The following is a 14,274-nucleotide window of genomic DNA, read 5'->3' as shown; positions in this document are numbered from 1 at the left end:
CCTTCTGACATTGAGACAGGCTTTCATTCAGCGCTGCTTCTGTATACATTTTTTTCCTGGATTTGTTGCTTTAAAAAGAAAGACAAAACTTGTTTCAGTATTTTATATTTAATCGGTGATAGCAGTTAATTATTTGCAAATTTCCATGCCATCCCAGACATTATTGAATATCACGAATTATGAATTTTGTTTTTGTTGTAGTGTGTGCTTTTTCTTTTGAAAACAGACGTGTTGGCTGCGTCTCTACAATGCAGAACCTGATAAGGGTGATCTATAGCTATAAATTAGGCATGTGTATCGATAAATTAGCCATGCATATTAATTTGTGGCACTGAAAGTTTCATATAGACATAGGCGTGATTTATGCCTTCTGCCATGATATGATGATCAAACTGTGCAGTTCCATCTCTAAGTACAATTGCTGAATGAAAATATGCTTCCCGCAACAGAGCACTCCACATTTTATGTTATCCAGATTATTCCCTTTGGAAGCATAAATTGCTTTTATGAGGTATAAAATTATGTCTATTGCAGAACAGGGATAAGTCAAGTACATGCATAAGTGATAAACATTCTAACCACTGATTCAGAATAACACAATCTTTTTTTATACTCAGAACTTTGCACAATGTGTAGCAATAATAATCATATTCATTTTATGTTGAGTTCTATGTTTTGGCAAACATCAAGCTTCTCTTTTTAAGGAAAAAGACACTGGTTTTTTTTGTTTTTGCTTCCATGTTTTAAAAGATGCTGCTTTCTCTTCTCCCACGGCTTTATCATCCAAACAGAGTATTAACTTACATAACCTAGTATTCAAAGGCATCTTTTCTAATAGAGAAGGTTTTGCAATTGACAAGACATTATTTTCAGATAAAAGTAGAAATTCTTTTTATTTACTTGGTTCAGTTTTTGGCTTATAGAGTAAAACCTTTTTGCTTTCAAGCAAGCATAATTCTGTCTGAAACTATAAATGTGAATTATTCATGGTCCGTGGAAAAATGGTTTGAATTTTGTAAAGCAGACTTTGAAGATAATTTCAAGACCTTCCTTTAAAAAAAAACAAACCCAACATAAAACAAAGGACCCTCAGCAAGCTAAATATTCACCTAACCGAGAAATCATTCAGTGAATTTTGTTAGGAAGACTATACAGTTATTAAATTATGATCATGTAGTAACCAAACAAATTAACTACATTCTTACTTCCTTATAAGCCACCAAACTACGATATTTAGGATGTTTCCAGCGATAGGTAGGTAGGGAATACATGCTTAGTCTCAAAAGAGATGGCGTTAAAATTCAATGCCTGATTCTACATGGCGATGTGATTTATGTTATTTTTTGAAGAATATTTGCCTAAATTTAATGAGTATTTGAATAAAGGATTTCAGTATTTAGAGTCTGCAAATTTAAGTTTTAGATTTACTTATTTTATATGTAGTTTAGCAACATTGTTTATAGGGTTAATTTTTTTTTTCCTAAGACTTTATTTTTCTGAATTAAAAAAAAAAAAACCACAACAGTAAACCAACCCCGTTGCTCAGACTCCTCATTGCCAGTTATAAAATATCATTTGGTTGCACGCATTCCTTTTTCTGGGTCTTTACTTTTTTATTTGCATTGTATTCCTTGCTGAATCATTTTCCTTCATCATGTGACCTCAGCCTAATGATGTATTAATTACTAAAAAGATAATGCTTTTAACAATCAGTGTAACCAAATTAGCACAGGTCACCCAAAGGCCTTTTGTCAAACCCGATTGTTGTTTTGTCCTTTTGACTTTTACCTTATGGTAGGCACTCACAAAGTATCTAAACTTTGATGGATTATAAACTCTAAGCATGATATGTATTTTTCATAATGCTAATGTAATTTTCAAGGTACTGAAAAGGTCAAACCTGCACATCTCTGTGTGCATTCTAAGTCTGTCTTTCCCTTTAATATTTCTTTTTCTCTGTTCCTCTGGTTCAAAAGTTCACTCAGTTCCCAAATGGCCACCTAATTTTCCAGTTATTCCCTCAAGCCATATGTGTTTTGGTTTCTTTATGGTTTATTAGGTACTGTAGGAAAGTAGCATAAGTTATATCTTCTAATGAAATTCAAGCACACTTCAGTGATGTTTCGACTTGATTGCTAGTAGCAATTAAATCACAGCAAAGGAGAATAATGCATAATCTCACAAAGTCCAGACACCCTACAGAAACGGGAAGGGGCCGAAAACAACAACAAACCTTCCCAGCCCTGCCAGACGGGCCGTTTGCAGCCCGCTTTCTTTTATTGGCCGAGAGCCTGATTGATAGCAAAATCATAACTTGCTGCATGCTAACAGGCAGAGTTCACTTGTAGGTTATTGTGAGCTGATAAAGGGTTAGATGGAGTTTTGATTTTCGCATTGGACCTTGGAGCTCTAGATTAATGGAATTTCAATGAGAGGCTGGAGTAGCCACAGCTTTGTCAGAAAAACAGATGGAGATTCTATAGTCATGTCTGCTCATTAATACCAGTTGCTTGAAAGGTGTGCTACTTACTTCTCTATACAAAAGAGTTGAGATAATTGATTTTTGAGTGGTGCGTTTAAAAAAAAAAACCAACCCCACACCTTATTGATGACTAGGTTTGTTGTAACATCAGTGGTGACAAATTTGTATATGGCTTGCAGCATAAAATAGTGTAACAATTTTTTTCTATCTGTATTTGGAAACATTTTTTTTTTCTGATGGGAAATAAATTTTAAATTCACCAGTAAAAATAAATAAAATACTTTGGAAGAAAAAGCATTTTTTATTTGTAAGTGATGATAAAAATAATGCCAAATTTTCATTTGGTGAAGGCAGTTTAAGAAGGAAATATTTAAATCATTTGAAAGTTCATTTTTATTGTATGTTTTAATTTGAGAATTATTCAAGAAAAATAATCTAGCAGATTGGCTTCTTAAATTTTGATACCATTGTGCGCCCGAGTATGTTAGAGTATTAATGTGAATTAGGCTAGTTGTCATCAGATAAAATTATATAGAGAACAGAGCGCCACATCCTGTATTAAAGGTGCTCTCCCTTTCAAGTATGTTAACACAATTACAATAGGGGTCACTAGGGTAGATGGAGTGGGTAGCACTGGGGAAGCTAATGTGTGATGATTTCTTCATCTCAGATAATTTCCTATTCTTTGGTCATTTCTCACATTTAGAAATTATTTCTCCTTATTGAGAAGTATAAACTTTTTGAAATAATTTGAGATAATAGGAAAAGAATACTTTCAATTCCAACTGTGTCATGCATTTGAAAGTCTCCCTGGTAAGGGGAAGGGATGCAGTCGTGAGGGAGAGGACCCCAGCGAGTCTGCTCTTCCTGTCTGTGAAAGGTCAAAAGAACCTTTGAGGGCATTTGTTGCAAATCTGATTCAATCCTAGGCCCTGATCATGCGATTGACAAGAACCTGGAAACCTTTAGGGAGAAGAACTTAGGAAGGTGGAAAGAAAACGGAAGCCTCAAAAAGCTGTGGCTAGTGCCACTATCCTATTTTCCTTAGCAAAAAAGGTGATAGAAAAATCAGCTTGTGTTAGAAATAGGAGTTTAGGAACTGAGGGAGCTTAGTGACAGAAGCAGCCAAGACACTCTGGTTGTAATCGTTCATTTCGAGGTTTTTCTCTCTAGTGTATAGATTCGGTGTATGGAAATTTGGATTTAAAACCAGATAAATTGCTGGGTGATTATTCACTTTATAAAAAGATTTTGTTTCGGTTTGGTTTTTTGCTTTCTGAAATCACCCCCAGGATTCCTTTAAATAGTGAGTTCTCATAGCGTACCTAAATTATGCATAGATTTGAAAACATTCCATATATAAGCAACCTTTGAGGAACATATCTATTTTGTAAAATGAGGTATAGAGCCATCCATTTCTTACAAAAATCAGTTGGCCTACTCTCCGCTGGGTTCTGATGGAGTATAAAACAATGTTTTAAAATACAAAGCGTCCTCAAATAGGAATCATTTTCCAGGCTCACAAATAATCTCCTACCTTGGTTAGACATCATCTCACCACAGTATCGGAAGATACTTCCGATAATGAAAGCTCTAATTTTGTATATTTCTCATGTTATTCTGAAGGCCGAGGGTTGACTTGAAGGTTATACATACTTAGTTTTGGCAGCATCTGTTACAGTAAACCTTTTTTAAACCTTCCTTTTTCCTATGTCAGCCAGTGAATGAATAGGCTTGTGCTCCTCTTGTAGTAGAATTGAACACGGAATAACAGCATTTATTTAGTAGTACTGTTACGTTGGATTCTTTGGCCAGGGAGTTGTTGGGGTTTCCCCAAGGCACAAATGACACACTTCTCACCCTCAGAGGCCGTATAGAGTCTCACCAGGGATATGGTGCCACAACATGGAACTCCGGATGGCCATTATAAAGCCAGGGACAACAAATACAGGAGAATTGTGCCGCAAGCAATTATTGAGCACCTTTGGTGTACACCAAGTGTTCTTCTAAGGAAAGCAAAGTCATATCTGACCTCGTCTGTGCCCTCGTAGGGCTTATAATTGAGTTGAAAAGATAGGACATATTTCAATAAACATTTAATTATTTTCAGTACTTTTTTCCTTAAATAAAAGAAATGCAACAGTACGAAGCTCCATTAGACAAGTAGAAATGTTTTATATAAAGTACACAGTCATTCTAATGATTGTTTGTTCACAGCCCTGGGAATAGTTTGGTTTTTTTCCTACACATGAATTGACTGAAAGCAGGTGGGATTATGAGATAATGTTCTGTGGTGCCTTGTGCGTAGGGAGCTTGTTCTGGAGTCAGAGGTGGCTTTCCATCCTGCCTCTGACGTGTCCCGTCTGTGGGACCTTGGGAGGCCACTGTTTAAGACTTCTCTGTTGGTAGGAGTTTCCATACTGGGAGGTCTCCTCTTTGATGAAATCACAGGTTTAGACCAGAATAAAAAAAATAGTATGATTACCAGGGGATCTCTTGGTCAAGTGAATCATAGTCAGGTCTTGAGTCATGAACCAAATGTGTGATGGAAAAGTCTGGAAGAGGAGCAGCAAGAACAGTGGTCTAGGAATTAGGAGACCTGTGTTCTAATCCTGACAAGCCATGTGTGTACACTAACGGGCCTTGAGCGGTTCTGGCCCTGGGCAAGTGTATCTATCCAGTCAGTCAGCAGCTATTTATATTAAGCACTTGGTGTGCCGGGCCCTGTGCTCAATGCCAAGGATATGAAGAAAGGTAAAAATACTGTCCCTGCCCTCAAGGAGCTCCCAGTCTGATGCAAACAGCCATGTAGAGACAGGATAAATTGAGAGTAATTAACAGAGGGAAGGCCCTACAATAGAGGACTAGGAAAAATTTCTGGAAGAAGGTGGGACTTTGACTGAGCCTCGAAGGAAGCCAGGAAAGCCAGGAGGTGGGGACGAGGAGGGAGAGCATTCCAGGCAGGGGGCACCGCCAGAGGAAGTGCCCGGAGTCGGGAGATGTCTAGTGCCTCCATTTCTCCTCTGCTCTAAAATGAAGCGGTTGCTCTAGATAGTTATGGTCCCATTCTGTGGTTAAGGTGGGACCAGATAACTGAGGAATTTGACTGCTAAGATAAAGAACTTGGAAGCATTAGGAAGCCATTCTGTCTTCTTAAGCAGGAAATGTAGAAACAAGGAGGAGAAGCCACAATTTAGGAGGCTCTTGTGTGTAATCTGGAGTCGGTGGGAGACGAGGAGGGTGGTGGCAGGGGTGATGTGGAGGAAGACATAAATCTGGAGAAGACTCAAAAGAGACCGTGAAAGGATCCCTCTGAGGCTTGAAGCCGGGTGTCTGGGAGATTTGGCAGACCAGGGGACGACGTTTGGAAAAAGCTTGGGTTTGCGTGCCGAATCAGCAGACCGGTTCTGTCCTGGATGCTCTCTATCCTCCCTGCACTCTGACTTCAGTGCCTCCTGTGGGTTCAGAGGTCATCTAGGCAGTCAGTTCCCATAGCTCCATACCCAGCCCAAGGGCCACGATCCGTGCCATCCGAGCCCCAATTTCACATCCCCAGCCTGCCCATTGGACATTTCAAATTGGATGTCATTGGATAGGCGCCTCAACGTCAACCTGGCCCCAAACAGAGCTCATTCTATTTATTTTTAATAAATGCTTAGAAATCAATTAAAGCATTTAATTTTTCTCCCCCCCAATTCCTCAGAGTTCAGTCATCCATGTATACAGCTTTACTGTTTTCCTTGACTCCTCATGCTCACCCCCCAAATGGTCAGTCACCAGATGCTGTTGTTTCCGTCTGTGCAGCCTCTCTCACCTAGCCCAGCCACTGCTTGTAGGCCAGCATTGTCCCTCCGCCACACGTCTCCCCTCTTTCTAGTTTGTTGTGATTTCCACAGAGCACAGGTCTATCACTCCATGTCACTGCTCTACTCCATAAGCTCCAGTGACACCTGTTACATCCAGGATCACATCTAAACTCCTCTGTTTGGCGCCTGCCCCTTCCTTCTACTCTCCTCTTTTCACCCATCAGGCCCTTCCACACGCTCCATGGTTCAGTCCTGCTGGCCTGTTTGAAACTAGGTCCTCCTCACTCAGAGGCCAGCCCTTTATCCACTGTGCCATGTTGCCTGGTACACAGTAAGTGTTTAATAAATGTTTGTTGGTTGATTGACTAGGGTTTGGGTTGTTGTATGGTTTCAACAATTCGATTCCAAAAATACTTATCAGATGCCCTCTCTGTGTAAGGCTTTGTGCTTGGCTCGATTAAAGACAACAACGGGGTGCGTTTTCCCTCGGCCTTAGGCCTTATCTTCTCTCCTTTGAGGACGTGATGAGAGCATGAGGCTCAAGGTGCTTCCCTGAATCCTGTTTTGTACCTGAAGAGCTTGTGTGTGTCATGACCTCAGGGATGGAGTCTTTCAGCTTTGGACTTTGAGGGCCAGAGAGAGAGATTGAAATGGTTGGGAGAGAATTCTTCTTGCGTAGGAAAGAGGAGGAAGAGAGGCCGGTGGTAAAGGCAGGGAGGATTTGGGGAGGGCTCCGAGTCTGACGCTCTGGGTTGGGCGCTCTTGGGTACTGTGGAAGGAGGGAAGGTGCCTCTCCTGTCTTTGAGCTTACAGGTGAGGGGTGGTCAGGACCGACATGCATGAACTTTACCAGCTCTGTCGTGCCATCTTGATGGTCCTCATTCAGGTGGAGAAAAAGAAGGAGGAGCCGCTGGCATGAGGACAGCACTAGGTTGTAGAGTCATTGTGGCTTCAGGAAGGAGGGATGCTGGGTAGTCTTGTCCATTTTGCACAGAAGCAAAAGGAAAAAAATGAGTGAAGGTGGATGATTGGAATGTGGAGGCCATTGGGCCTTGTGGTCTGGGGCCCTGCTCTCTGGTCCCTCCCAACAGGATGCAGCGAGCTGCCGTGTCTTACATGGTATAACATGTGCCAAAGACGATTTCTCTTTGAGGAAGGCATAGGATTTAATGAGGGTGAATGGCCCAATAAGAAGGAATTATTCCATTGGGAAAGATGGAGCAATATCAGTGAGACAATATGCTTAATGAACTAGAAACTGGGCGATGGCTGAACCCTATTGGTTCAATGTCACTTTGGCAGTAGGTCTCCAGTGGAATGCCTCAGGGATCTTTCCTTGTCCCATAGTTATTTAGCATTTTTTATCAGACTTGGATAAAGGCATGCATGGTATTCTCATCACATTTGCAGATGACACCAGACTGGGACAGATAGCTAACGCACTGGATGGCAGAGTCAAAATTAAAAAATATCGTGACAGGCTCTAGAACCCTGGGATACATCTAGTAGGCTGAATTCAATAGGAAGAAACATAAAGCCTTATACTTGGGTTTGGAAAATCACCTTCACAAGTACAGAATTGGGAAGGTGTGGTCAGACAGCCTCCTGAAAATGATCTGGGTATTTTAGTGGGCTGCAAGCAGAATTGGAATCAGCCTTGGGGTGTGACAGCCATTTCTAGAAAACCCAACCCAAGCCCACCCAAGTTAGTAGAGTCTTGGGCTGGAAATTAGGTGATAGTCCCTCTGGAGACCTCATCTGCAGTGCTGTGTGCCCGTCTGGGGGCCCTGGGTTAAGAACATTGATAAACTTCAGTGTCTAGGAGACAGCAGATGGGGTGGCCAAAGGCATTGAGTTGAGTCCATGTTATATATGGATTGGTAAGGGGAACTGGGGATGTTAGGCCTGAAAAAGAGAAGACCCAGTGACAAGGGGCTGGCTCAAGAATTGTCTTCAGGCAGAGAGACTTGTTCTGTCTCAGCCCCAGAACAGCCCCCCTGAGCAGTGGGAGAAGGTGCAAAGAGGTCAGACTAGGCCCAAAGTCAGGAAGAGCTCCTTGGCCATGTGAGCTTGTCCTGAGGGATGGGCTGCTTCAGGCAATCACTGAGGGATGGACTGAGTGCTTGCTGGAGGCCTCCTCTGATTTTGTGTGTATCACACTTTTCCCTTTCTGGATTTTTCTGTGGAATTTTCTTTGATTATTTAAGGAGAAATTCTAGTTGATTGAATTTGGAACAAGAATGTGCTTAACCTTTTTACTAATACAATATGTAATTGTCTGAACCAAGCTTAAAAAAATCCACATGACCCTTTTGGGAATTTGTTCTAAATGGGATTTGTGTACAGGTTAAATCCCATTACATTGAACTCCATGGGGCTAACCATAGTCTCTGGTTTTATTGAATGAAGCTTGAAGTAAGTGCTTCTCTCCAGGGGGCTAGACCATTCCCATTATTTTCTCTTGCCTGTGGAGTGCATAGATACACATGGCCAAGAGGTGGTGATAACCCCGGGAAATTGGGGCCCAGCCTCTCCCTGGCTGCTGAGACCAGGGCACCAGATGGTGCCTTTTGCTTCGCAAGTGCCAGTGTACCTGGGCCCTCATGCTGGCTGTGCCCATGAGCCGGGGCTGGGGCTTGGGAGAAGTGGCTCTCTCCCATGGAGCCTTTCTTCTCTTACTTTTCTTCTGTCCAGCTTGTTCCTGCCTACTGCTACCACTCTGCCTGGTGGGAGTGGATCTCCTCCAGGACCATGTATGGTTTTGTGCTAAGAACTGGCCAGAATTAGGGAAAGGGCACAAACAGGATGTGAGATGCTTGGGTGTTTGTTCCGGGCTGGGGGGCTGGGGGAGTGCTGTGTGAGGACAGTAATTTTCAGCTGGGCGTTCGATGAGTCCAAATGAGGCAGGAGCCCCACCAGCCCTGGGGGCCAGATATGGGAACTCTGTGTTCTGGGCTGTTGGAGGGACTTTCTCAATACCCTCCCCATGAGGGCTCTAGAGAGATCTCAGGAGCCCCAAGCAGTGCCTGCCTTCCACTTGTCATGTGTGAGGTTACTGGCAGAAAGAGAGGCCAGACCTCTGCATGCTGTTCCCACTCCTTGGAGTCCAGTTCTTGCTAGGACTTGAGATGCCTGTGAGTGGACCCTCTCCGACTGCCTCTCTCCACCGACCTGGGCAAAGACCTTGGGGGTCTCATTGAATGAAGACAAGGGGAAGGGAGCCAATGAAGGAGCCATTGAGAATGGCTCATGGAGTCATGGACTTCATGCCTTTGAGGTTGTCTGGTTCAACCCTCTCATTTTAGCCCCAAGAGGCTAGCGTGGCCTACTTGGTCCACAGCCGAGCTGCAGCCAGAGTCCCAGGCCCCTCCCTGCCCATTCGGTGCTCTTCCTGGGGCACAGGGTCCCACGACCCTTGCTGCTCTGTCTGCCCAGGGGCCATTTCTTTGATGTCTGGGCTACCTGGCTGAGCTTTCCAGTTGCAAATGATTGTCTCAGAGATTAAGCCATGTGTGTCTAAGTGCTTTTTATGCACATTAACTTAATGAGTTCAGTTCTCCCCATCCTATTGGCAAAGGCTCATTCCTGAGGCAAGAGGAAAAGGTTTCTTTGCTCCACTTCTCCCTCCTGCCCTTTTCACCTAGGCTTATGACTAGTGAAAGGGAGAAGTTAGCTACCCTTGAAGTGGGGCTCTCAGGGGCACCTCTGTTTGTGTGGCAGGTGGTGGTGAGGGGCCAGGTGGGACTGAAGAGGCCCTTCTCTGGAAGGAATCCTGCCCTGGGGTATTGGATATTTGGTAGAATTATTCCCAGGCCCTGCCTCTGGGCAGATGTGCTTAAAACCCTAGAAGGGCCAGGTGCATCAATTGGTGCCAAAACTTGCTTGTTCCTTTCAGGCATTCTTAAATTCTGGGCCTTCTAGGGTTTGAGAAGAAGGCTCTGGATTCGAGGGGACTAGTGGCAGCGATCCCCGCCCCCCCCCCCAATTAGTGCAGCAGTAGAGAGAAGAAAGTGAAGGCACAAGGCAGGATGTCGGGGGATGGGGTGGGGGGGAACAGATCTTCCAAATTCCTCATTAAATAGACAGGTACCAAACTTTGTCTCAGTATGACTGCACGCTGACTGTGTGAAGGCCAGAAACAACTCCTGGTGAGCAGAGCTGGGCGTCTGCCTGGAGTGAAATGGCTCTTCCCTTCCAAATGCACTCTTTCCCAAAATAGCGACCTCTTTTATTCTAAGAAACTGGGAGATTAATATGTTAATTAAAGCAAGAGTATCACAGTCCTGGTTTTAATATCACTGTTGCATTGTGTATATTTTTACAGTTGCCGTGCATCTGGCAAAAAAGGTAGTTTCCTCATATTCTCAGCTCAATAGAAATCTTGTAATTTCACCATCCTTAAATTATGTGTCTGAGTGCGAGTGTGTGTGTGTGTGTGTGTGTGTGTATAAACACACACATATGTCCCTGCTGTCAGTCGGGGATGGGATTTCACTCTGTATCTCTCATACTGAAGCTCTTTGTGCTTCTGACAGTCTATCCAGATGGTAGGTTTTTTCTGGTATGTGTATGTTTATAATCATAGGAACAAGGATCAGGCCTGGACATGTGTGATTTCATTGGAAGAAGGACCTCCCAGATGAGGAGATGCCCTCCACTAGTGCAGATAGGAGCTACTTGCTCTGCATTTTACTGATGATGAGAGTTGCCTCTGACCCCTCAGAAATTAAGTCAGTCTGGGTTAAAGACAGGCCTTGCACCCCAGCTTCCTGGCTCTGAGGCTCTCCATGTTATCATAAGGTATTTCTTTTTATGATCCTCTCATTTTATGATATAAAATAGGTGAGAAACCTTAGTTTTTAAAAGCTAAGGGCTCATCCTGTCTAGAGAACAGTTAGTCTCAGGCGTTAATAGATCAGTAGATCTTTCAGCTGACACAGCCTCTGGTACATGTGGTGTGGAAGCACTCAGAGTGAGATCCCTCCAGCCTTGGTTTTGGGGTTATATGGGACAAAGCTGTTATTCACACTCCATAGAAAAGGTGTCTCTTTCTTTGACCCTTCGTCTTCTGTGTGTATCCCGTGGGCTTAATGTGGTGCTTGGCATATGGCAGCTTAGTAAGGTTTCTTCATTCATTCATCTGAGCTACTGTTGAAGCAGGAATCATGAAGATCTCAGCCTGGGGTGGGGACGAGGACTGACGACTCCCTCTTAGCATCTGTGGTAAAACCGGGAAGGGCCAGGTATGTCCTGGCACATGCCCAATATTTGGGGGAGCAGACTTCAGAGGGCCCAGAGAAGGAAGAGGTGCCATGGATTCGAATTCTACAAGGTTAGCGCAGGAGGGCGGGGACATTCTAGTATAAGATGCTGAAGATACAGCAAGGCAGAAATGTATGAGAAGGAAAGGAGACTGGTGTGGGTGCAGAGGGGACTGAATGGCCTACACACATAAACACACATATTCACACATGTCTATACAAACACATATGTACATACCTGTGTATGTGTATATTTATCTATATATGATGAGCGTGAAGGCAGGAATGAATCCTAAAGTGTGCCATGGTTCTGAAGAATGTCTGAACAAGCTGAGACTAGCAAGGATTACTAAGAACAGGAGAAAAGGCTCTTTTTAAATTGAATTTGTGGCTTTTCTTGTCCCTTTGCTCTTTTGGTGGTTTGGACCCTTTGCCATATTCCACTCTTAGCGCTCTCTGTCCCTGGTCTCCTGCTTCGATGCCCCTCACCATCTCTACCCTGTCTCTGCTCTCCTTTGCTTTCTTCCCGCCTGTCTCAGTGCTCTCAGAAGCTCCCACAGGGAGAGTTATTGCCTCTGTCCAGACACCTTCCAAATGCACGTAGTCGTGTCTTCGCTCCTCTCCTCCATCCCTTAAAGCCCACCCGATGCCGCCATCTTGTCCCTTCTGCCACTAGTGGCTCTTCTCTGTCTGGCCCTTTCCACTCAGTTATGGAGGGCCCATTGCACCTGCCTCCTGGTTGGTGTCCTTCCATCCCATCTCCTCACCTCTTGAAGCATCCTCCAAAATGATCTTCCTAAAGCACAGGCCTGGCCACAGATTCAGCACCTCAGCTTGCATCTTGTAAGGGTTGCTGTATGCCCGGCTTTGAAGAGACAATAATAAATGGAAGCTGTCCCTGCCCTTGAGAAGGTTATGGTCTAGCCCAGAGAGACAGTATGCCCCGTCCTCTCCCCACCCCAACTAGTGAGCCACTGAAGATTCCTGAGCAGAGGAGGGGTGGAGTTGCGTGTGTGGAAAGAGTTTGGCAGTGGGTTGGAGGGGACAATCGATGCTGCTGAAGTAACACAGGTGGGTATAAGGGAGGACAAAGATGTTGCCAGCAGGGCTGCAGAGGGAGGGGATGGGTGCCAGGGATGGTGCCCAGGCAGAATCAGGCGAAGCTAAGAATCTTCTCTGAGGCCAGAGGGAGAGGGCAGAGCAGCTTCTCTTCAGGCCCTTTTAGACCCCTGCTGCAGACTGGCCACCACCGGCTTTGTGTTACATTCTGGATTATTTGCAATCCTGATTCTTCTGAGCTGATGGTGCTCCCCAGTAAGTGCCCCATATGTGCACAGCACCATATGGGGGGATCCAGAGCAAAGGTGAGATGGTCGCACTCTCATGGAGCTTACAGTCTACACTGACATGGACAGCTCAGGTCAACTGTGATCCAGGCCAAGTGAGTGAGGGCCCCTGCCTCAGTGGACCCAGAGCTAGGAGGGCCCCAGGGCTTTCTAATGCAACCTGCTGCTGTCCCCCCAGGTCTGCCCCAGCTTCCTCTCCATCTGTGCTTCCTGTCCAAGATGGTCATGTGAATGTGCTGCCCATCCCTCTGGGGGCCATGGGGACTCAGGAGGCATTGCCAGGAAGGCAGCTGGACCCTGTGACACAATTGGTGTCATGTCTGTGTCCAGGATCTAGGCAGCTCACACTAGAGGGACATAACAGCACTGTGGTGGCCGAAAGTCTCCCTCCTGTCCCTGAGGCCCAATTAGTTGCCTCTAGGCCATCCCCATCACTTTCTTTCGTGATTCATAATATTGTTTTGTTTCTGCTCAGGCACTAGTCTCAACATGCACCAAAGCAGGGAGGCTCCCCTTTAGAGAGCAGAATTGGGGATTTTCCAGATGGTGGTGGAAAACCTGGTGCTGCAGATGTTGTGGTTGATTGATTATTAATTGGTTGAAAATAATTGTAAGTTATTGTGATATCATGCTAGGAAGCAAAATTAGGAAATTTGTAACTGACTGGCTTTATATTATTTGAATCATCTAGAAAATTTTGGAAACCAGTCTCTGTGGAATACAGTAAGCCACCAGGTGACCAGAACACTGGCAGACTGGTCTGACACCCTCTAGTAAGGGACATTTTCTTTAGAGCTTTTAAACATACTAGAACCTGAGTCACCCAGCTTCTGCTGGACTCTTGGATTCACATAATGACAGATTTAGAACTGGAAGGGGCCTCAGAAATCGTTGAATCCAGAGGGTCTTCACTCCTTCTTTTGGTGTCACGGGCCCCTTTATGAGTCAGTCTAACGAAGCCTGTGGACCCCTTCTTAGAACAATGTTTTTAAATGCATAGAAGAAAACCAGTTATAGCAAAATACAGCTGTTAAAAAAGTTCACATTTCCTAGGTTAAGAACCTCTGATCTAATCCAGCAAATAGTATTATAGGGGAGGAAACTGAGAAATAAAAGTGTCCTGGCCAATGTCCTGCAAGCTGTGAGCGTCCGAGGTAGGATGTGGATTTGGGTTCTGTGACTCCAGATCTTTCCCCTGCATTGTGGTACACCAGTGGCTGTCTTTTCCAGCTTCCTCCTGACTCTTCTAGTACTTCAACAAGGGCTTGTCTCGTGAAGGGGTGCCCACCATCCCCTGAGGCAGCTTACTTCACTTTGGGATCACCATAATTGTCGGCAAGGGGTCCATGACCTTTTCTAACACAAAAGCGTCTCTCTGT

At 44.4% G+C, this 14,274-nt stretch overlaps 1 protein-coding gene across 2 annotated transcripts in view; it reads left to right on the top strand.

The window, feature by feature from the left end:
* Window positions 1-14,274, top strand: part of SKAP2 (src kinase associated phosphoprotein 2) — a 180,831-nt gene that overhangs the window by 19,769 nt on the left and 146,788 nt on the right. The window lies entirely within an intron of this gene.

This window comes from Trichosurus vulpecula, chromosome 5 (genome assembly GCF_011100635.1).
Source record: "Trichosurus vulpecula isolate mTriVul1 chromosome 5, mTriVul1.pri, whole genome shotgun sequence".
Taxonomy (NCBI): domain Eukaryota; kingdom Metazoa; phylum Chordata; class Mammalia; order Diprotodontia; family Phalangeridae; genus Trichosurus; species Trichosurus vulpecula.
Note: the sequence above shows the minus strand (reverse complement) of the source record. Positions and strands in the feature narration are given on the sequence as shown.